This window comes from Hibiscus syriacus, unplaced genomic scaffold, assembly GCF_006381635.1.
Source record: "Hibiscus syriacus cultivar Baekdansim isolate YM2019G1 unplaced genomic scaffold, ASM638163v2 tig00110374_pilon, whole genome shotgun sequence".
NCBI lineage: Eukaryota > Viridiplantae > Streptophyta > Magnoliopsida > Malvales > Malvaceae > Hibiscus > Hibiscus syriacus.
The window spans coordinates 127,588-152,340 of record NW_024062710.1 but is presented as its reverse complement, the minus strand read 5'-3'; the positions used below and the strand labels follow the sequence as shown (position 1 = coordinate 152,340).

At 34.5% G+C, this 24,753-nt stretch overlaps 1 long non-coding RNA gene and 1 pseudogene across 1 annotated transcript; one reads left to right on the top strand and one right to left on the bottom strand.

Moving 5' to 3' along the window:
- Positions 1 to 9,144: 9,144 nt before the first annotated feature.
- LOC120121492 lies at positions 9,145 to 13,198 on the top strand (annotated as a pseudogene).
- LOC120121493 lies at positions 9,354 to 23,384 on the bottom strand. The gene is made up of 3 exons (XR_005515995.1): positions 23,374 to 23,384; positions 11,083 to 11,093; positions 9,354 to 9,489 (listed from the first exon to the last, which is right to left on the bottom strand). It is a non-coding gene; the product is annotated as an uncharacterized LOC120121493 (long non-coding RNA).
- Between the last annotated feature and the right edge of the window lie 1,369 nt (positions 23,385 to 24,753).

The window sequence follows — 24,753 nt, the reverse complement described above, 5'->3', positions numbered from 1 at the left end:
GGTCACTATTAAAAGAAATAGAGACGCTCGTTGACAAGGGAGTCTTGACACAAGAAATGATCAAGAAATGGGGGGCAAATAAAGGTGAAAATCCTGGGCCAAGTATACACCCAACATTCAAGGAATGATGAGGCATGATAGACAAAACAAGTGGAAGTTGTTATCTACCATTGTAGTACTTTCTACTTTACATCTTATTTGAACATGTTTTTTGTTCCTTTCCCCGTCTTTTGTGCAATAAATAAATTTGTGTTGCTTTTATGGTTATGAGCAAAAAATCAAATTTTAATCTTGAAGTTTTTGAGTATCAAGTATATTAAATATTCTTTTTCAAGAATTATAGATCTTTGGCAAGTTGTAAAATTATACCTTCCATATCCCATCCAATGCCAATTACTTGACCCTCACAAAAACAAATCTTGACCATATATTTATCTGAGACTAAAAAATAATGGCTCTACCTATTTTTGAGACACTAAATCCAGATATTTACCTTATCAGTAGAGTTGATTGGTTCATTACCTTCCATTATATACACGACTTCCAAAGTCACACCTTTGTCCTTCCATATACAAAACCATCATTTTTGTACAGTGAAATCAAAAGACCTCAAAAGAACCAAACTTCCAAATTATGCGTGAATCTTCCTGCAAGAAGAGACGAGATGAGGCATTATGGATCAAACTTATCGAAGATAATTTCGAGTGATTGGGGCATACTCAAAGAAGAAGAAAAAAAAGATTGATTTAGAAAAATATATCATTCATTAATTATATTATTTTTATGTAAATAAAGATTAATCTTGAATATTCATCCCCCTGGGATACCTCTTTTTACAAAGGATTCTGTGTATGAGATGACGAACGATATTGTTTCATTTATCCTGTCAAATATATGTATATATATATCCTTGTTGTCCCCTTTTGAGCCTATATTATTTTTCTTCTGATTCAACCATAACCAAAGATCACCATCCATATTGGGGAGCAAGAAGAAGGATATCTGCTCACAGGAATAAAGATTGTCAATTACGAAGGTAAATCTACAAGAAATAAAGTGAGAAATATCAAGATACCACAAGGTAGATCAAATGCAAAGTGCTTGAAGATCAATCCATTCAAGAATAACGAAAGGATTTCCAAAATGCAAGAGGAAAAGGAGGTGCTCAAAGAAATTGAAGTCCTATATTAAAAAAAAGGAAAAAATTGAATCAAGATAGGTGACTCATTGAGCCTCAAGTTACAAGGTTGATCAAGTTACAAGGTTGATGAAATATTTCACTTTCTTAAAAGTAAGTGGTCCAAGAAGCCAGAAAGTATGGAGAATTGAACTTGTAACGCTCTCCTGTGACATTATTAGAAATTCATCAAGAAATATTATCACTTATCTTATATTGAGGGCGATAAGCATCACCAGACAAATTATTTTCCCCAGCCACTAATCCATGGTCTCTATCAGATTCTCAATCACAGAGTCATAAGTCTCATTAGGTGTATCATGGGAATGAATAAGTCACCACCTGCACTCTGGTTATACCATGATACTGGCTCAAGTCTTGATACATCATTGCTATTTCTTCCATGTCGATCATTTTCCTTGTCAGTATTATATCCATTATGTCCTTCAGAAGATTGTTGAACTTAAATTTGACATCAGAACAGATTCTACACTTGTATACCTTTCATATTGGGTAACATTGGTTACATGATTCCAAAAGTAAAGATAACTAGTTTTACTATCAACTAAACCTTTCCATGGTTCGGGAAGAGAGGGATATGTAGGTGTCTATCTCGAAGCAGCATAAGAGGCATCACTGTAGCAGTCATTGCAAGAAAATGCACCAACAAAAATCTTCTAGTTCATCTCAATGATGTTTATTTCTTCCGGTATGCTAGTCGGTAAAGGACAACCTCTGCACCACTAATCCCAGAGAAAAGAGACATGACATTGATACCACCGGGGAACATGTCTCTAGAAAATCCTCATCCTCGTATATGGTTTTAGGGAAACCTAGAAGTATTTCCACCTCATCAGGTTCAAGTGAAACAACTTTATTCCTTCCAACCTATACCATATTCCATTTTCGGCACTCATCAAGAACATACTTATGGACACTCGAATGTGGCTCATCGTCATAAGCTTCAAAGCCTTACGAATCCTTTTTGTCAATTTGGCACTTCCTGTACATGTTTGTAAATAGTTCAACTTTGTTCTTGGATCCAGGAAGGCCACCATTTTTATTCAATAAAAAAGTCATGGCGGAATAAGAGGAAATCTGTTCTCAATTGGCAGATTATGATTATAGCCCCTTTTCCGTATAACAGCACAAAAATACTTCGAATTTACAAATTCTGGCTCTACATCGTATAAGTACCATGAATTTTGGTCCAAACTCCAACTGGAGCAAGTGCCAAGTTCTCGTAGTAGAAATAAAAAGGCCCAATAGCATCTTCTGGAAGTGTTCTTTGAGTTATTTGATCTGGTTTGGTAAGAACCCTAAAATCAATCATTGGATTTTGAAGATGAACTGCATGATAGTCTTCATTAATAAGCTTCTTTTCAAGCTTCCTCTACTTCTTCATTTTCCAAAACTCATAGCCCGAGTTTTGCTTTTTCTTGTAATTGAGGTCATTACATAATGGCTTCCTATCTTCTACCAAAAGAAGTGTGTCAGTAGCCTTAGCCATTTGAGCAGGACATATAAAATCTATCAACTCTGAAATTAATGAATCCAGACCACATCTCTCCATGGTTATTGAAGCCTCAGCCTCCGAGTACCCCATTTTCGTCAAGTATAACGGTTTATTCTCCTCATCATAATTAGAATTCAGGATTTTCTCGATATCAGAAGAATTATCAATATATGTGAAATCATCCTGAAAGACGCTTCATAATCAGATGAGTAGTTATCAGAATCAACATGTTGTATGGAAAAGTATATTCCAGAAATAGCCTTCACTGAAAACAAGGTTCATTGTGTCGACCTGAAATGAATTACCAAGCAATTTATACCACTCTGTCCAACTAGATCCCTCCAGATAAAAAAATGGACACCTCATTCAGAAGAGGCACATATCTCAGACATTTCCTTCAGAATGATTGATTACTTCTTAAAGTTTGTGACAACATGAAGAGAATCCCTCAGGTTACATGACAAATGTTGTTTAGTGACACCAGAATGAGAAAATAGATTTGGGGCACGAATAAAGCCACAAGTACCCACCACAGTGCATTGTCAAAATTGGACCTCGTGGGGATCATGATATTTAAGTCAAACAGACGTTGAGAGTAATCTTTACAGTTTAGAATGTATGGTATTTTGAAGGCCCAATTCAGACAGATCCATGCAGGACATCTTGAAAGCCCATTTCAACCAAAATAGAATGATAGGATATTTTGAAGGCTTATAGTAATATGAATATCTGGGCATTCTTGGAGGCTCATCTCATCAAGAAGTAATGTTGAGCACACTTTTAACATCTGTATCAGCAAATGTTGGGGCATTTTAAAAGTTACTTCAGACAGATATATGTGGGGCATTTTGAAGGCTCAGATTAACAAGAAGCAAATGATGGAGCAAGCTGAAATCCTATTTCAATCATAATCAGGAATATTGACACATTTTAAACGTTTGTATTAGCCAATGTTGGGACATGCTGAAAACCTATATCATCTTATGCAAAAAGATCATAACTTGAGCAAATATTTTCAATAATATAGAAAAGTATGAATAATGAAAATGGTGAAACAGTGATAGTGGAGCTGAATATATAATTGTTTCGTTCATCAGGTAGTCATGTTGTTGAACAAATATCTACTCAGCAAGTATGGTTTCAAATACCCAATCTTCTTAACCATTTGTCACATGACAACGTGTTCTTTATTGAGCTACATCATGATTGCATGAATAAAGATGGTCCCCAGGTAGACCATTCGATCTAGGGTTCAGTTCCTTAAAATATCGGCTTTGAATTTTGTATTTGTTTGTCGGTGATGATTGAAAATATTTCTTTGAGATTCAGCAGTTAGTTTCAACCATACTGTTGGGGTTATGAAGCTATTTTACACATCAGTTTTCGCTTACTTGATAACATTGAATAAAGAGGCTCAGCTTATGTTATTCTTATTCCCGTTGTTACTGGGGTTATCATTACCAGACAGGATGAACTGAGTTTTCATCTATTTGGTTTATCATGTGCGTTTCATCTACAACAACAAGAATTCCATGGACCTCCTTCTGTACATGCTCCTATAGCTGATGTGTTTCTACTTCCTACAACATTCATTATGGAAGAAAACGTGATCGATGCCATAGCTGGATGAATGTGTTGTCAAATGTTTTACGAGCATCTGAGCAGAAGCCATAGGAAATGATAAATGTGTTGTCAAGTGTTTTACGAACCAGTAATTATGGTACTGAACCAATGTTGCAATCATATGACATTTTATTTATGGATCCAAGATGAAGTTTGTCTTCTTCAACACCAAGCTTTGAAGTAAGATATGATGATGTTTTCTTTCCATAGAAGGGAAGCAGAAATTTTAACAACAAGAAACTAGTGGAGCCAACTAATGTTGAACGACAGGTTGTTATTAAGCATCTTGACATGATATGGTCCAAGTTTCCTTGTTCGAGATCCAATTAGACGTGGAGACATGAAAGGAATTAGGATAAATCTTCCTTGTGATGTGTTTCAAGAGTCAAATCAGAATAGACGCTGATCTCCTAATTAATCTCTGCTGAGTTTAGCATATCTACATCTACATTCTTCAAAGATGATATATTATCTTTTCAAAGATGATAGATTCTCTTTTAAAGACGAAAGCTTTATTGGATTTTTGCACAAGTTCATATGAAGAAAGCCGATTTTATCAAAGACAAAATGGGGGCAACAAGGTCATAATTCTGACTGCGATAAGAGTTCCATAAATGAAACCTTTTTTCTGAGCCTTTCATGAAACAAAGAAGACACAAAGATTGCTCTTTCAAATCAGAAATACCAACTTGAAATGACATTTTAACCAAGTGAAGGAAGACCAAGTTTGCCACTTTGAAATAAAATAGAGATAAACTCAACATTCATACATTATATTTAGGCATTTGCAAAAATAGGGACATTTTCATTCATTTTATTCATGTTAAATATTTGACAGGAATTTCAAAGATTTTAGCAAAGATTTGAATCCATCACTCGATAGATCAACTTTTTCAGAGAAAGTTCATAATAAGAACTCATCTAAAGAAGAAGAAGTTCATAATGAGAAGAACTTGTTCAACCTTTCGCTCGAATTTATCACTCGATGGATCAACATTGCCAGGTAGAGTTCATAATGAGAAGAACTCGTCTGAAGAATGAAGAAGAAGTTCATAATGAGAAGAACTCATCTGAAGAATGAAGAAGAAGTTCATAATGAGAAGAACTTGTTCAACTTTTCACTCGAATTCATCACTCGATGGATCAACATTGCCAGGTGGAGTTCATAATGAGAAGAACTCATCTAAAGAAGGAAGAAGAAGTTCATAATGAGAAGAACATGTTCAACTTTCGCTCGAATTCATCACTCGATGGATCAACATTGCTAGGTATAGTTCATAATGAGAATAACTTATCTGAAGAGGAAAAATAAGTTCATAATGAGAAGAACTTGTTCAACCTTTTGCATGACTCCATCACAGAATGAGATAGATCAGCATTAACATTTCCAGAAGTGTTCATAATGAGAATAACTCATCTGAAAAAGAAGAAAAGTTCATAATGAGAAGAATTTGTTCAACTTTTTGCTAGATTATATCATAGAATGAGATAAATTGTCATCCCCAGTGGAAAAGTTCATAATGAGAAGAACTAATCCCAAAGAAGAACTTGTTCAACATTTCTTTCTTAATCAAGAGAAGTCAACTGAACAAAAATTTATTGTCTTTTCATCTTTGCCCTATTCTTGTTAAAACAAGAATGTACAAAGAGGGGCAGCTGTAGACACTAAATTTTTGGCCCGTTTTATTTTTATTATTATTGTTATAATTGTTATAATTATTATAAGAGAAAATAACCTCAGTGACCGAAAATGCCTTATAATATACGATTTTGACCAACTTTTTTTTCGATTTGCCAAAATGACCAACAAAATCGCAATGCGATCTCCAGTATCGCAAATCAGTTTCCAGATTCGCAACGCGATTTTGACTATTGCATTGCGATTTTCCAAATTCGCGTTGCGATTTTAGAAAATCGCAATGCGAATATGTAAATAGCAACGCGATAATACAAAATCACAACGCGATTCTGACTATCGCAACACGATAATACAAAATCCCAATGCGATTTTTCAAATTCGTTGCGATAGTCCAAGTTCGCGTTGCGATTTTGAAAATCGCAACGACTGGTGGTATTGCATTTGTTTCTTAAGAATTTTCTCTAAAAAGATAGTATCCACGCGGACGTGTCGAAGACACGTATTACCACGACCACGACCACGACCCGAACCGACCCGACCCGACCCGAGACGGGACGACGACGGCGGCAGTGCGCGAGAGTCCCACTTGTTCTTTTCCACTCAACAAGGAAGTGGGAAATCCAAGCCTTAAATACCAATTCCCAATAGTGTTTCCAATACTATGTGGGATTGATCATTGCAAACACTTGGGAATCTTTTACACTATCGCAACACATTCTTTATTGTTTCAAACTCCACGTGAATTTGGAATAGTTAAAATGTAAACTTATTTTGGATTTTTCACTATCGCAACACTTTTTCACTATCGCAAACAACACGTTTTTCAAACTCTCGCAACACATTTTAATTATTGCAACACATTTTAACTATCACAACACATTTTTCAAAATCTCGTTGCAAATCTTACAATCGCGTTGCGAATTTGGAAACTAGTTGAAAAATTAGAGTTCGCGTTGCGATTTTGTTGGTCATTTTGGCAAATCCAAAAAAAGTTTGTTAAAATCGTATATTATAAGGCATTTTCGGTTACTGAGGTTATTTTCTCTTATTATTATTATTATTATTATTATATTTTTATTATTATTAATAAATATTATTATTACATATTACAGGCCCAAATATTAAATCCCAAAGCCCAGTTTACAAGCCCTATCATAACAGGCTCAAGAAACCCTAAAACCTAACTAGAGTTTCTCTCATCCCAGTCGCCTCTTCTTACCACCATTGGATCTGGCTTTGATCCAATGGCTCAGATGATTCCAAATGAAACCATAGGGTATCATCACCCTAGGGCCACGTTTCCAGCCGCCTCCTTAGTTACCACGCGGCCACTGCCTCTGCTGCAGACACTACAGTGCCACGTCACCTCGCCGTCGAAGACTCCAGAACCAACGGCTACGAAGAACACACACAACAAACAGGAACCACAGAGCAGGAGAAAAAAAACAAAAATAAAAGAAGGGAAGACTTACCATCATCGAACCTTTGAAACGTCATCGGAAACCTTTGGATTTCGAAGGTAAAAATCTAGATTTACTCTGATTAAGGGTTTTTTTTAGGGGAAATCAAAGCCAGATTCGATATTGGGGTAGTCGGGGTTTTATTTTGGTGTAAGTTATTATTTTTTGGCCACCGACAACGTGGCGGCGGCGATTTCAGCGGCGGTCGACCGGTGACCGATTTCCCTCCGATGAAGGAAATCTAGAGAGAGGGGAGAGCATTTTTCATCTCTATCTTTTAGAGAGAGAGTGAAAAATGAAAAATAAAAGGAAATGGTCATTATGGTAGACTATTTGGGGTTTATATACCCTTTCCCAAATGACGTTGTTTTGGGGAGGGGTATATGTGTAATTTCACCAATGACCAAACTATACGCGCGATACCCATAGTTTCATACTTTTATATTTTAGTCACTAAATCTAATTTATAAGTATTCTGATTCGGTTTTCTAATTTTATTTATTTATATTTTAGTTATTGAAACTAAATTCCGAACTTTTAATTTGGTATTCGAATTTTATTTATTATAATTTAATCCCTGACCTAATTATATTTATTTTAGGTTAAATATCTTATTTATTCCCTCATAATTTAATTAATATTTATTTTAATCACCTATTAATAATTAAGGGCTAATTACACTACTAGTGGTTATATGTTTTTATAATAATTCGAATTATGTTCATTAATTTTGATAATTTACATTTTAATCTTGTTGCTTAATTTTATTTAATTATTATTTATTTTCATTTTATTATTGTCCTTTTTTATTTCAATATTTTTAAATTATTATTATTATTATTATTATTATGTAGTCATATAATAAATAATATTTATTTACTTATTTTAATATTATATATATATATATAAAACAAAAATCCTATTTATAAATTTATATAAATTACTTTTAAGAAAAATAATCATATTTTAATATTTATTTTTTTTAATATTAAGAAATGGGCTGTCTTAAAGCACCTAGAAGTCATTTTCTGATATTCTTAAATAAATAAATATCCTATTTTTATAAATTATATATTAATTTATTTTAATGTTTTATTAATATTTTTTAATATATTAAGAAATTAGTTGTCTTAAAGAACCTAGAAGTCATTTTCTGATATTTCTAAAGTAAATAAATATCTTATTTATATATATATATATATATATATATATATATATATATATATATATATATTATCTAATAAATTTATAACAAGATTATGAATTAAATATATTTTTAATTTTCAATAATAGAGACAATTTATAATTAATAAGTACCAATTTTGGGCGTTATAGGGATGCTAATCCTTCCCTAAACGTAATCGACCACAAATCATTTTTTATTAATTTTTTTTGGTTATACGCAGATCAGTTTATCTTTTAACTGATGTTTTCTTAAAAACTCTTTTAAAATAATTTTTGGATATTCGACCTACCTAACCAAAAAGGTCGATGGCGACTCCCAAAATATTTTTTTAATCAAAATCATTTTTATCCACATTATTTTTCCGCCAAGTAAAATTTCGTACCCGGGTAAAAACGGTTACGACAAGTTCAAGTCAAGTTTTTTAAATGAGTCGAGTCGAAAAAATCAATTTTTTTAAACGACTTGAGTTTTGATGACCTCTGATGCTCATTATAGCTAGATAATTTTCTAAGCTCTCTCTATTTCTATATAGGCATGTATACCTTAGTCGGCTGAATCAAACTAGTGTTGAGAGGTAGAGAATGGGAAAAAGTAGGTATCTTCCTCTTTACGAAACAAGGTCAGCTAGGGGAACTTCCTTGTTTCGACTATTCGCAACTTCAATATTCGTAGCCATCTGCTTCATTTTGTGGTACAGGCTGACCTATTTTCCACTACTAGAAACTACAACGGAGAAATGGGTTTGGATTGGCATGTTTCTTTCTGAACTTTGCTTTGCTTTATACTTCTTCATCACTGTCATCGTCAAATGGAACCCTGTTTTCGTTACACTTTCAAAGACAGACTCTCTTCAAGGTTATCATCTCGTTTCACTTATTTACAGAAGTCCTTGTTCCTTTTTGTAAATGAATTTTAATGGAGACTGAATGCTTTTTTTTTTTAATTAAGAACAGGTATGACGATGAAGCACTGCCGGGAGTAGACATTTTCGTTTGCACGGCGGACCCGAGATTAGAACCACCAGCAATGGTGATCAGCACTGTGTTGTCACTTATGGCTTACGACTACCCACCTCAGAAGCTGAGCGTTTATCTCTCCGATGACGGCGGCTCCAGTTTAACGTTTTATGCTTTGTTAGAAGCTTCACGTTTTGCTCGGCTATGGCTTCCTTTTTGCAGGAAGCTCAAAGTAGAGCCAAGGTCGCCTGAGGCTTATTTCCAGGTGACTCCTGAACCCGTTGATGATCCTGCCATTGCCAATGAGTGGCTCACCATCAAGGTATTATTTGTCCATTTCTCTTATTGGTTAATTGTTATCAGAAAATAATGATTGACATGTAACTGTGCATATGTAGGGAAAATTCTAATAATGTACCATTAATTTTAAAGGTAAATTTTTTAAATAGTCATTAAACTATACTAAAATGTTCTTTTTGAACATCGAACTTCGAAAGTTACATAATATCTCATTCAATCAATCCCTCAATTGTATCACAAAATGAATATTGCATCTTTAATTATCATCAAAAGGATCACTTAACATGTTAAATTAATAAAAAAAATCTCATTCATCCTTCAATTATAAACTAAATTTTATTTTGATATTTTTCAATATTTTGAAATAATAATTCTAAATAATAAATTATATATATATATATAAATTCATGATTCATTTTTAAAATTATAAAAGTGTTTTTTAAATTTTATAACTTTATAATTAATCTTTTAAATCATAAAATTATAATTATTTTTTAAAATATGAATTTATTAATTCACAAAATTTTTTTATAATTAATTTTTTATTTAATCGTGGTTTCATTTGAAAATTTATAATTTATAATTTTTGAAATCATTTTTTATTAAACAATGTGATTCAATTCTTTAACTTTTTTTAGTAGTTTTAAATATAATTTTAAAAATATATTTAAAATTTCAAGAATAAATTTTGAAAATTCATATATTAAAAAAATTATTTTTCTATTTTTTTGGAATTATTACATAAAATTATTGAAAATATCAAAAATAAAATTTTAGTCAAAATTGATGGAGCAAATGAGATTTTATTTATTTATAATATATGTCACATTAATCTTAACGATAATCAAATGTCAATACATTTATTAACAAAATCTAAAATTTAATATTCATTTTATAATTTTTTAAAAGTTAATTGACCAAAAAATTATTTTATCATAATTTAATAACTATTTATACATTTATATCAATATATATATATATATAAGTGTGCGGTGTGCATTGTAGTACGGATGAATTGTAGTCTCATCCGTATATGTAGATATTTTCAATATTTAAATGGATGTGAAGGGAGATAAGATCATTGTTATTTCTGTCCAATCTCTATGTTGTAAGTTTTAGACTTGCATACGTTTCTAAACATCATTTTACTAAGGTGTTTGAGGTCAGATGCTGACAACCGACAAGTGACAGCTCATGACTGCCGGTCAAAATATCCTCACCCTACATATTTCCTACCTCCTAATTTTTATAGGATATATTCTGCATTTAATTTTAAACTATTAATTTTAATCTATTTTAGTATTTAAATTTTTTATTTTTTTAAAATTATATCTAAAATTTAGTTTTTATTTTATTTTAATATATCGTTTAAAATTTAATATTAAGTTTTGAAAAAAAATTAAAAGTTTAGACACTAAACGGACCAAAACTTATAGTTTAAGTATTCGTTAAATTTTTAATGACGAGATACTAAAATGAAATAAAAATTAAACGTTAAGTATAGTTTTTAAAAAAGTTAAAAGTTCAATACTAAAACGAATTAAAATTAATAGATTAAATATTAAATACTTAATTTATCTTTTTTGATAAACAGCAAAGGACCAGCACGCCAATATAGAACATATATGATTTTAACCTCAATGAAAACGACTGAAGAGGCATTTCGTTGTCCTTTTATGTTATAATTTCATATATTTACTTACTAGAACAAAGAAGAATTTGTTAAATTTAATTTTGTTAATATAGTTACTAATAAATTTCGTGATTTTCATATTTTTATATTAAAAAACCTTTACATTTTATAGAAATCATATGAAGATATGAAGAGTCGGATTGAAATCATCACAAGATTAGGCGAAGTTCCAACGGATATACACAAAGAACATAAAGGATTTGATGAATGGGATTTGGTTTCAAGTCGACATGATCATCAAACTATTGTCCAAGTAATATTTAATAATTTGCTACAATATTTGTTTCTTCTTCTTTTGCATTATATATATATATATATATATATGTTAGCTCATAATTAGTTAGTTGTAATTTTGCATTAAAAAAAACCTTTTGAAGGTGTTGATTGATGGAAGAGATCCTAACGCCATTGATATCGAAGGAAAACCTTTGCCAACCCTTGTCTATTTGGCTCGTGAAAAGAGACCTCAATTTCACCACCATTTCAAAGCTGGAGCCTTGAATGCATTGGTAACCTCCTTTTTTTTCTCCTTCTAATACTAGTATTTGACATTTATGTTCGATATATATTCAAATTAAAGAAAAGTAAATTATTTGATCGGAATAAATATATTTATATATTAGTACTTTGTTGAGGTAAATTGTTATTTTATCTTATTCTCGAATATATGGATGAACAGATAAGGGTATCGTCGAAAATAAGTAATGCTCCATTCGTCCTCAACGTGGATTGCGACATGTACTCAAACAACTCCAACACAATCAGAGATGCACTTTGCTTCCTCTTGGATGAAGAGAATGGACATGATATTGCATATGAAGGCCAACTTCAAATCTTTCTGTCCAAGCATTGCACCTTGTTAAACGACCGTAAAAACATGCCTCTCAAGCTTCAACTTTCTTATTGCATCTACATGCTCTGGGCTCCCTCCAGCATCCCCACCCTTTACTTCGTTTTGGTGCCTTCTTTTTGCCTGCTTAAAGACATCTCTTTGTTCCCAAAGGTACGGTTCTTGTTTTATTGTTGTTTTTCAGATGTCGTGTCCAAAATTATTGTGTCTTGTCGAATACTAACATTTGTCTGAATTACTAGATATCGAGCATTTGGGGTGTACCGTATTTGTATGTGTTCTTTGTCCACCGAGTTCACAGCCTTGTGGAATTCGTATGGTGCGGAGGCACAGTCCGAGGTTGGTTGAATGAACAAAGGATGTGGATGTTCAAAAGAACAACTTCCTACTTCTTTGCTGTCCTCGATTACATCCTCAAGCTTTGTCAGATTTCGGAGTCAACATTCGTCATCACCAGAAAAGTGGCCGACGATAACGTAAACCGGAGATACGAGAAAGACATCATGGATTTTGGGATTTCTTCACCAATGTTCACGGTCTTAGCAACGCTAGCACTTTTCAACGTGTTGTGTATCATTGCAGTGGGAACAAAGAAAATCGTTATTGATAATGATGATGTTATGAAGGTTTTCGACATTTACGGTTTTCAGATTGTTGTTTGCTGCCTTTTGGTGTTCATCAACTTGCCTGTATACCAAGCGATGTTGTTCCGAAAAGATAGTGGTAAAATCCCAGCATCTGTAACGCTTGTGGCCTTTACTTTGGCTTTCTTCGCTTCTGCATTAGCCATATACTAGTCTCATGGTCCGCTGTGAGAGTCGACGTTTACACAATAGATTTAAGTATGGGGTCGGGATCTTAGAATAAAGTTCCATGTGTGACACGACATTTATCAAGTAATTATAGTTAAGGAAATACGAACAATACTAGTTCACGTATATTTATTGTTCCTAAACTTTTATCATAATATATGGAATCTTCAAAACTTGTATTTGATTTGGCCCCCGGAACAGCGAAGCATCAACCATAAGCTTCTCACACAGGCAGCCAAAGGAACAGCCCTTGTCTACCGAACATTGCATCTTTTCTTCACTGCCCCTCATCATTACCCCCCTAAAAGGGCAGATTCAACACTTGACATTCTTTTGATGCATTTTGGAAATTTAACTAAAAGAAAATAAAAGGACTTCCATTGTCAGCGGTTCTATGTAATATTTCATCTAGGTATTTGATCGATGCTTATTGTAGAATGTACTTCATCTGGTCAATTAAGAAAATTTGCTATTTCTACAAGGGTTCGAACCAGGGACCCCTTGCTTAAGGGACCATAACCCCTTCCACTCAGGCCAACCTTCGTTGGTGTTTGCTTTATTAGCATGTATTTCAACAGCAATTTAAGTTGTAACTTGGGAGAGGATGAGGAATACAATCGAAATATTTGGGAAACTAAGTGAGAATACCAGAGGGGTAGTAGAAATAAAGTATGACTTGGAAATGGAAACCTTAGTCAATTCCACCTATCCGGTGCTGTGGTAACATTACCAAAGTTAAAGAGTACTTATGGTTAACTAGCATATGACCATGTAAATGCGAAATCCAATCTAATTCTTTTAAACAAATAGCCTAATAAGAACTTAAGATAAGATGAAGGATGTTTTGGTGACAAAATGTCGTGTTTCTCACTAATTTCTCTTATATTAGTTATTTAGTTTACTCCCCAATTTTGGAGGTTGGCCTAAGCCTTCTTCTTCGTGTGATGGGCTACCCTTCTAGAACTAAAACAGTTCTATTGTTGGGAAATAAAACGAGTAACAAGTAATTTCCCTATAATCAGATTAGTGAGAATGCGAAATAAAAGCGAAAAATAATACCCGAAATTGATAACAAAGTTCAGCCAATTTGCTTACTTCTTTGGACTGCTGCAGATCTTTTACTAAGAAAGAAAATTTACAGGTGTTTACAAAACACTCACTACTCACAAGAAAGCTCTCTAATATTGGGAGAAAGAAATGATTTTTGGGATGATTTTGAAGTTAAATGAGCTAGGGTATTTATAGTTGAAGGTTAAGGACTAATCTTATAAATACCCTAAAGTCCAGTGACTAATAATAATTATCCCATTATAATTTTTCAACAAACATTTACCAAACTTTGAAAAACCATTTTTCAAAGAAACATTTACCAAACTTTGAAAACCATTTTCAAAGAAACATTTACCAAACTTTGAAAATCATTTTTTCAAAGTTGGTTGCCAAACTTTGAACTTTTAACAATCTCCCACTTGAAGACTGATTTTAATCTGTCTTCACACCTCGATCAATGCAACAACTTTTCTAGTCTTGTTACTCTAGCATGCCAACTGAAGTTGAACACAACTTCAGTTTATCCGTAGTCATCATCTTTGTCAACATGTCTGCCGGATTTTGAGCTCCACTAATCTTTTCAAGTTTCAAAATCCCATCTTCTAGAAGAGACCGGATAAAATGATATCTCAATTGTATGTGCTTCGTCCTGGAATGAAAAGATGGATTCTTTGCTAGATGTATAGCACTTTGACTGTCGCAATACAAGATATTGTTTTCTTGTTTCTTGCCTAACTCTTCCAAGAAACTTTGGAGCCAAACCATCTCCTTGCTGGCTTCCATAACAGCAACATATTCTGCTTCAGTTGTGGAGAGAGCAATTATCTTCTGTAGTTGAGAAACCCAACTCACTGCAGTTCCTTCTAGAGTATAGACATATCTTGTAGTTCTTCTTCTAATGTCAACATTTCCGGCTAAGTCAACATCTACATAGCCTGTTAGTATCGTATCTCCACCTTTAAAACAAAGTGATTTTTTTGTGGTACCCCGTAGATATCTGAGGATCCATTTGACTGCTTCCCAGTGTACCTTGCCTGGATTATTCATGTACCTGCTAACAGCTCCCACTGCATGAGCAATATCTGGTCTGGTACAAACCATGGCATACATCAGACTTCCAATTGCTGAGGCATATGACACCTTCACCATGTGTGCACGTTCTTCCTCCGTCTTTGGTGACTGTTCTTTGGAGATTCTAAAATGAACAGCTAAAGGTGTACTTACTGGTTTAGCATCTTGCATGTTGAACCTGGAGAGTACTTTATTGATGTACTCAGCCTGTGATAACATCAAAGTCCCCGACTTTGTGTCTCTCTATATCCTCATCCCAAGAATCTGCTTTGCAACGCCTAGACCCTTCATAGAAAACTGCTTCGACAATTTTTGCTTCAGGTTTATAATCTCTTACATGTCTGAGCCTGTAACGAGCATATCATCAACGTACAACAATAAAATAATGAAGATATTGTCGAACCTCTTGATATAGCAACAATGATATGCTTGGCATTTGGTAAAACCACTGCTACTCATGAAGCTATCGAACTTCTTGTACCACTGTCTTGGAGCTTGTTTTAAACCATACAAGCTCTTCTTCAACCTGCATACCAGGTTTTTGTTTCCTGCCTCTATGAAGCCTTCTGGCTGCCTCATATAGATTTCTTCCTCCAAATCACCATGAAGGAAAGCTGTCTTTACATCTAAATGCTCAAGATGTAAATTCTCTACAGCTACAATTTTTTAACACCAGTATGATTGTAGACAGTTTTACAACTGGAGAGAAAATTTCATTGTAGTCAATACCTTCTTTTTGCTAAAAGCCTTTGACAACCAATCTTGCTTTGTAGCGTTTGCTCCCATCGTGCTCTTCTTTGATCCTGTAAATTCACTTGTTATGAAGCGCTTTCTTGCCTGGTGGTAATTCAGCTAGTTCCTATGTCTGATTTGACATAAACAAGTCCATCTCATCTTTCATGGAAGACTCCCACTTGACTGAATCCTCCACTTGCATTGCTTCATCATAGCACTCTGGTTCACCATTGTCAGTCAACAACAAAGAAGGAGAAGTAGTGCAAAGAAGGGAATTCTGGAGAAGCGTCTTAGTTCTGGTGTGCCTGGTTCTTCTTGAACTGCTTCATGACTGATCTGAACATCATTTCCAGAAATCTCCTCGAACTCAACAAATTCTTTTGTTTCAGCTTCGGTGTTTGAGCTACTTGATTCTATGGTTGATCTGTCTTTGTACATCACATTCTCATTGAAAATGACATCTCTGCTTCTGATGATCTTCCGATTTTCATAGTCCCAAAACCGGTAACCGAAATCATCACCGCCGTAACCAACAAAGGCACATTTGTTAGACTTAGCATCAAGTTTACTTTTTTCAGCAGAGTTTATGTGTACATAAGAAATACAACAAAACACTCTTAAGTGTGAAAGGTTTATTTCTTTCTTGCTCCAAACTTCCTCTGGTATTCCGCCATCTAAGGGAACTAAGGGCCCACGATTGATCAGGTAAGCTGCAGTGTTGATATCTTCAGCCCATAGCAATTTGGACAAGCCGACGTGTATCCTCATGCTTCTGGCATGTTCATTCAGAGTTCTGTTCATGCGCTCTGCTACACCATTATACTGCGGTGTCATGGGAACTGTTCTCTCCATCTTGATCCCATTGTTTGCGCAAAATTCTATGAATCTACTATTTCTGTACTCTTCTTCATTATCAGACCTCAACCGCTTGACTTTAAAACCAGTCTCATTTTTCACCACGGCCTTCCATTTTTTGAAGGTATCAAAGACTTCTTATTTCTTCTTCAGAAAATAAACCCACACCTTCCTTGTTGAATCATCGATGAAGGTGACATAATATAGTGAGCCTGCAAGGGATGGAGCTGGAGATGGTCCCCATACATTAGTATGAACCAACTCTAACTTTTCTGCCTTGGGTGTCTTGCCAATCTTTGCAAAACTGACTTTCCTTTGTTTGCCAAAGATGCAATCCTCACATAGTCTGACATCTACATTCTTTAGATCCGACAACTTCCCTTTTGAAAAAAGTGTCTTTATCCCTTTCTCGCTCATATAGACAAGCCTTTGGTGCCATAGGTTTGATTTTCCATCAGCATCTGCTGTAGCAAGGATATTCTCTAAATTTGAGGTTACATAGAGAGTACCAATCTTCTTACCACGAGCAATGATGAGTGCTCCTTTGGTGATCTTCCATTCACAGCCTGAAAAAGTTGTACTATATCCTTCTCTATCAAGTTGTCCTACAGAAATCAAATTTCTTTTGAGGCCAGAAATATGTCTTACTCCTTTCAACGTCCAGGTGGTCTGGTTTGGCAACTTTAATCGGATGTCTCCATTTTTGACAATCTTCAAGGTTTCATCATCAGCTAGATGAACCTTCCCAAAATCACCACTGACATAGTTCTTCATGATTTCTCGGCATGGGGTGGAGTAGAAAGATGCCCCTGAATCCAAGATCCATGATTCAATCGGACTGTTGACGTTTAGAATCATGACATCACCTGTCTCCTCTGTCACGTTGGCAGATTCCTGTGCACCGGTATTTTTCTTCGGTGCTCGACAATCTCTTTTAAAGTGAACCTTCTTGCCATAGTTATAACATGTAAAATCTTTCTTTCTCGTTCTTGATTTTCCCCTTCTGGATTTGGATCTGCCATGATTTGAATTTCTTTATGAAGTTCTCCCTCTGGACTCCGTGTGCAAGGCTGAGGAGGTTGATGCTTCATCTGATTCTCTCCGTCGAATTTCTTCGCTCAGTACCAGATCCTGAACATCGTCGAATTTCAATTTGATGTTTCCCGACGAGCTACTAACTGCTGTAACAATAGTATTCCAACTTTCTGGTATAGATGATAAGAGTATTAAAGCTCAAACTTCATCATCAAATTCAATTTCCACGGAACTCATCTGAGTTGTGATTGTGTTGAGCCATTGATGCCCCTTCCGCCATCCGCAAATTGAATAATCGCCTCATCAAATGAACTTTGTTTGAGGCCGATGGCTTCTCATACATACTGGAGAGAGCCGCTATAAGACCTGCCGTGGTATTTTCCTTTGCTATGTTGAAAGCAACATTTCGGGACAACGTCAGTCGGATAACTCTGAGGGCTTGTCTGTCGAGAAGAGTCCAGTTTTCATTCTTCATGTCATCTGGTTGTTTTCCTGAGAGATGTTGATATAGATTTTTCTGGTACATAAAATCTTCAATTTGCATATTCCAAAAGCCAAAGTCCGCACCATCAAACTTTTCAATTTTCACATTCCCTTCGTCTACAGCCATCGCTCCCACTCGAATATTGCTTATTCGGATCGTTTTTGACAATTTGTGCGAACCACCGTGTATTATAACACCTCCGTCGATAAACTCGTATTGTCGACAAAATGTTTACTATTCACGTGAATAGTAATGAATAGTAACCTCGTAAAAATTGACAAAATTCACAACCAAAAGCTCTGATTACCAATTGTCGGGAAATAAAACGAGTAACAAGTAATTTCCCTATAACCAGATTAGTGAGGATGCGAAATAAAAGCGGAAAAATAATACCCGAAGTTGATAACGGAGTTCAACCAATTTGCTTATGTCTCCGGACTGCTGCAGATCTTTTACTAAGAGAGAAATTTACAGGTGTTTACAAAACACTCACTACTCACAAGAAAGCTCTCCAGTATTGGGAGAAAGAAATTATTTTTGGGATGATTTTGAAGCTAAATGTGTTAGGGTATTTATAGTTGAAGGTTAAGAACTAATCTTATAAATACTTTAAAGTCCAGTGACTAATAATAATTATCCCATTACAATTTTTCAACAAACATCTACCAAACTTAGAAAAATCATTTTTCAAAGAAACATTTACCAAATTTTGAAAATCATTTTTTCAAAATTAGTTGTCAAACTTTGAACTTTTAACATCTACAACCGGCATGATCAAAGAATTTTCGTGGTTAACGCCCTCTACGTGCATTGTTTAGAAAACTAGTAGTTTGCACTACGTTACGCAGCAAGTCAGAGTTGTTTGACTTAGTCGGTCCTGAAGCTCCACTTCCTTCTGATATTTCTCGACCACCTCTTCAAAAGAGTGAACAGCAACTTATAGATGAGTGGGAAAAGACTGGTCCACGGCCCGTCCTCTTCCTCCACCTTCTCATAGGCCCATATACCAACATGAAAAAGAAGGTCGTATTCTTGGATTACGGAGACCGACAAAGAACCGGACCCTTCACCTATGGAACTTAGGAAGCAAGCTCACAGGTTAATTTGGGATGCGCTCCATTATATCGTCTCTGTGGAAGCAAATGATGATGATGACGCAGTTGAAAAGATAGAACCGGAAGTAACTAATGTCACAAGTAGGCTTAACATGACTGATTGATCGCGATGAAGAATGGGATCCTAATGACTAACCGGAGGCAAATACAAACTCCTCTGTTTCATCAGCCCAACTGAGTTTCCGGTGAGTTCTTCTGCAATGAAATTATCTTTGTGTCACAAGGGTAGCCATTCTTTTATTTCGCAGCAGTCAATTGTCTTTTTTCCGAGTGGATTCGTTCAATCTATTCTCCAGTGACAAAGAAAATCAAAGAATTACTTTTAGATTGGCTTATACCATCAGAGTTTTCTAAAATTAGAACAACAGTTCGATTCTTCTTTTCTTTTTTTTAAAATTGCTCTTTCTTGTGGAATTTCATCGATACATGCGCTACAAGCAATTCATAACAGTACAACACTTGAAGCTTTAACCTCGGTTCTTTTTTTCATGGTTAAACTTGTGACTGCTCCTAATTATGTCTTTTCCAGGATTCAAACTGAGATTCTTTTTCTAATATATCCAATACTTGATAATTACTTGTTTGATTATCATCAAATAAAAATCATTGTATAATATTACATATTCAATCAATTTTTTCATATAATTAAACAGAGTTTTTCAAACAAAATTGATGGACCAAGTTTAATTGTTCACTGTTTAAATCCAAAATCTATTTAATTCATTATCAAAAGCTCAAGCAGCAACATGAAGAATAAAAAAGAAAGAAATATAGAAACAGAATCACCATTAAAACCCACCCGACAAAGGAGCTAAGCAGTTCACCCCCTCCATGTTCTTCACTTCTCGATGATTTTCCCGTTTTCGCTAATTTAAAGTCTCCTTATCATTAATAAAAAAAGTCAGCTTATCAAAAAGAAAAATCTTTTAATAGACACTAATTTACACCATTTCTGTCTTCAAAAACAGAGCTCTTTACATCCGTCCATTTTAGCAAAGTTTAAGGTATACATGTATGCACGGACCAAGTGACCTCGGTAGGAATTGTTATTATTCTTTGAGGTCCCAAATTCGAGCACCAGAAATGTTAGGGTGTGAACATTCAATATCAAATGGTTGAGAGTTATTTTTAAACAAATATTGTCTTATATTTACCCTAAATTAATTATGATAAAACAAAGCTATACATACCTCTGTGTTTGGGTTCCTCGTGCTGTGAGTTTAAGGTATACGATTTCTTTGTCTTTAAAGATCAACGAACTGTTTTTATTATTATTCATGATTGATCTAGGTATGGATCTAGGCAGGGCGGGTCGAGAAGGTCGCCCTATAAAAATTTAAAATTACGATATATTTTATATTTTATTTTTGTATTTTCTATTAAAAATTTATTTTCGCCCCTATAATTTTTTAAGTTTAATTTCACCCTCCTAAAATTTTATAAGTTTAAGTTCGTCCCCAACATAAAATACTGTGTCTTTCCTGGTTTGATCTTTGTCTTATGCTGTTTTCTCTCTCTTTTTTCCTTGGAGATGAAGCATGAGTTTTTCCTGATTTGTAAAATGACTCCGAGAGGGAAAATACTCTTTTAATCATTAAAAATGTAAAAACGTTTCAGATAAGAAAACAGTATAAAGTATTTAAAAATTATGAATTAATATGAATATAATATCATTATTGATCGAAATAGATTAAATAAAACTTTTATCATAATAATTATTAACCGATAAATCATATAAAATAGATATATCAGTATTGATCGAAACATATTAAATAAAATTTTGACCATGGTAATTATTAACCCATAGATCATATACCAACAAGTGTGGAAACTTATTTTATTAGGAATTGATGGTTAGCTGGTTCATATGCGATCACTGATTCCAAAGAGTTCCAAATGATCCTAACAGTATCTGGCCTTCTTTCTTACAAATTACAATATTCAAATTGTTCCCTTTGTTATTAAGGCTCAAGCATTCAAAATTCCAAGCCTTTGTTAGAAATCAAACTTGATTTCTAAAAAGTTGAAAAGTAAAAAAAATGGCTATAAAGCAAAGGAAATGGAAGCAAATGAACAAATGTGAAATTGTGGAATTCAATTACGGTAAGCTTAAATAAAGCGGCAAAACAAAGTCAAAAAAAGGTTGCAAGAAAGGAAGAAAGTGGCAGCTTCTTGAAGTTTAAATTAGTCGGTATAATTAGCTTATATATATGTGTGTGATATGTGAAATGTAAAAATACAAGTGAGAAAAAACAAGAATGTAATATGATTGAAAACTTAGAAAAACTAGAGAGAATTTGAGAAAGCTTAGCAAAGTTTAGAACAGCGAGGTTGTGTTTGCAAATTAGCCGCAACTAATGTTGTAGTATTGTAATATTGGGGTAACGTCGTTGTAACGTATTTTTACCTCGTATCAATAATAGTTCGAGTGTTATAAATTACCAAGAGCCCATCTACGCTTCCAACAAGTGGTATCTAGATTAGGGATGGCAAAAAAACCCGAACCCGACGGGGAAAACCGAAAACCGAATTAAACGGGTCGGGTTCGGGGATGATAAACGGGGACGGGGACGGGGAAAACCCATTTATTTTAAACAGGGACGGGGACGGGGACGGGTTTGGTAATCCCCGCCCCGATACCCGACCCGATAAATATTAAAAATAATTATATATATATATATATAATATTAATAAATTTAATTTAAATAAAATATATATATTTAATTTAAATATATATATATATATACCCGGCCCGATTCCCAGCCCAATACCGACCCAATACCTGACCCAATACCTGGCCCAATACCCGTTTAAATAATCGTTTGTGCTAAACGGGGATACCCGTTTCCCCGCGGTTTTCCCCGATTACCCGACGGGGATCCCCATTTAAATCCCTGCGGTTTTTTAAACAGGGACGGGTACCGGTTTTTTAAACGGGGACGGGGACGGGGGGACCAATACCCGGCCCGAACCCGGCCCGTTGCCATCCCTAATCTAGAGCTTGGTTTGAGTTTAATGTGGTGGAGAAGATGACCAACATGATTCAACCTCAAATCCTGAGATTGACAAAGACGAATTATGACAATTGGAGCATTCAAATGAATGCGTTACTAGGCTCCCAAGATTGTTGGATATCATCAAGGATGATTACACCAAGCCTGAAAATGCAGCAGCAGAAGCAGTCCTGACCAATGAAGAAAAAAAGGTATTGAAGGAATCCCGGAAAATAGATAAAAGAGCGTTGTTTATTTTTCAAGGAGTAGACGAATCTACCTTTGAAAAAATTTCTAATGCGAAGACCGCAAAAAAAAGCATAGGATATTTTGCAAAAATCTCTCCAAGGTGTCGAAAAAGCAAAGAAGAAGAATTGAAAGATTTATCCCAAATATCGATCGATGAGCTTGTGGGTTCACTTCAAGCCCATGAGCAGAAAATGAAACAAAATGAAGATTCTGAAAATTTGGACAAACTCTACAAAGCAAGATGAATGTCAATGAAGGAGAAGCTAGCAGATGTTTATTATGAGTGTAGAGGCAGATATCAACAAGGAAATAAATCTCAAGTACAATGTTATAATTGTAATAAGTATGGTCATTATAGTTATAAGTGTAGATCTGCTCCTAAACAAAAAGAAAGAAATAACACAGCAGCAGCTGAAAAAGAAAAAATTGAAAAATCTCATGTATTCCTCACTTATAAAGGAAGTGAAGAATTCAAGAAAAATATTTGGTATCATGATAATTGTGCCAGCAACCATATGTGTGGTAAAAAAGAACTGTTTGTGAAATTAGATGAAACAGTCCATGGACGAGTAACTTTTGGAGATGACTCTCACGCAAAACTAAAGGGAAAAGGAGAAGTCATGATTACTCAGAGAAATGGTGAAAAGAAATGCATTTCAGATGTTTATTATATACCTGCTTTGAAAAGAAATATCATCAGTCTTGGTCAACTCCTGGAAAAAGGATATGAAGTGCATATGAAGAATAGCTCACTGTCATCAAAAATAAAGAAGGATAATTGATAACCCAAGTTGATATGACTCGAAATCGTATCTTTACAATTGATATCGAGTCGGGAGAAGTCAAGTGCATGAAGACTGCGATCAAAGATGATTCATGGTTATGGCATCCAAGATATGGACATCTTGGATTTTCTGGATTGAAGTTGTTATCAAATACAAGAATGGTGAAAGGACTTCCAGAGATCAACCCTGTAAATCAATTATGTGAGGCTTGCATTAAAGGAAAGCAACATAGACAAAGCTTTGAAGTTGGTAGATCCTGGCATGCCCGAAGACCGCTGGAGATAGTACATACAGATATAGCCAGTCCTTTTGATATACGATCGCTTGGCGGTAACAGATACTACCTTACTTTTATTTATGATTTTAGTAGAAAATGTTGGATTTATATCTTGAAAGAAAAATCGGAAGCGCTGAAAATATTGAAAGAATTTAAAGCAATGGCGGAAAAGCAAAGTGGTCAATATATAAAGATAATCAGATCAGATAGAGGAGGTGAATATACATCAAAGTTATTTGAATAATTCTATAAAGAGCATGACATCATCCATCAGCTGACAGTTAGATACACACCACAACAAAATGGAGTTGCAGAAAGAAAGAACCGTACAATTCTTGACATGGCAAGAAGTATGATAAAAGGTAAGCAACTACCAAGAAATTTTTTGGTTGAAGCAGTTCAATATGCAGTTTACCTATTGAACCGATGTCCAACAAAAAGTGTAAAGTATATGACGCCAAACGAAGCATGGAGTGGTAAGAAACCAGGAGTTGGACACCTCAAGATTTTTTGGTGCATCGCACATCTAATGTTCCTGAACAATTAGAAAGAAGCTTGACGACAGAGGAGAAAAATGTATTTTCATTGGCTATGATGAAAGAAGCAAAGGTTACAGATTATATAATCCTCTTACCAAGAAGGTAATAATTTCAAGAGATGTCGAGTTCGATGAAGCAGAATATTGGAGATAGAGCAAAGAAGAAAATAAAGTTGAAGGACTATTTTTAATGAATATAAAGATAAAGATGATGATCTTATCAATCAAGATGAACAAGCTGATGATCAAGGTCCTCAACAAAATGTATCATCACGACAAGCAGCAGCAGCGATCTAACAACATAATAGAAAATTCTGAAGCACCTCCCACTGAAGTTCGAAGATCCACAAGAGA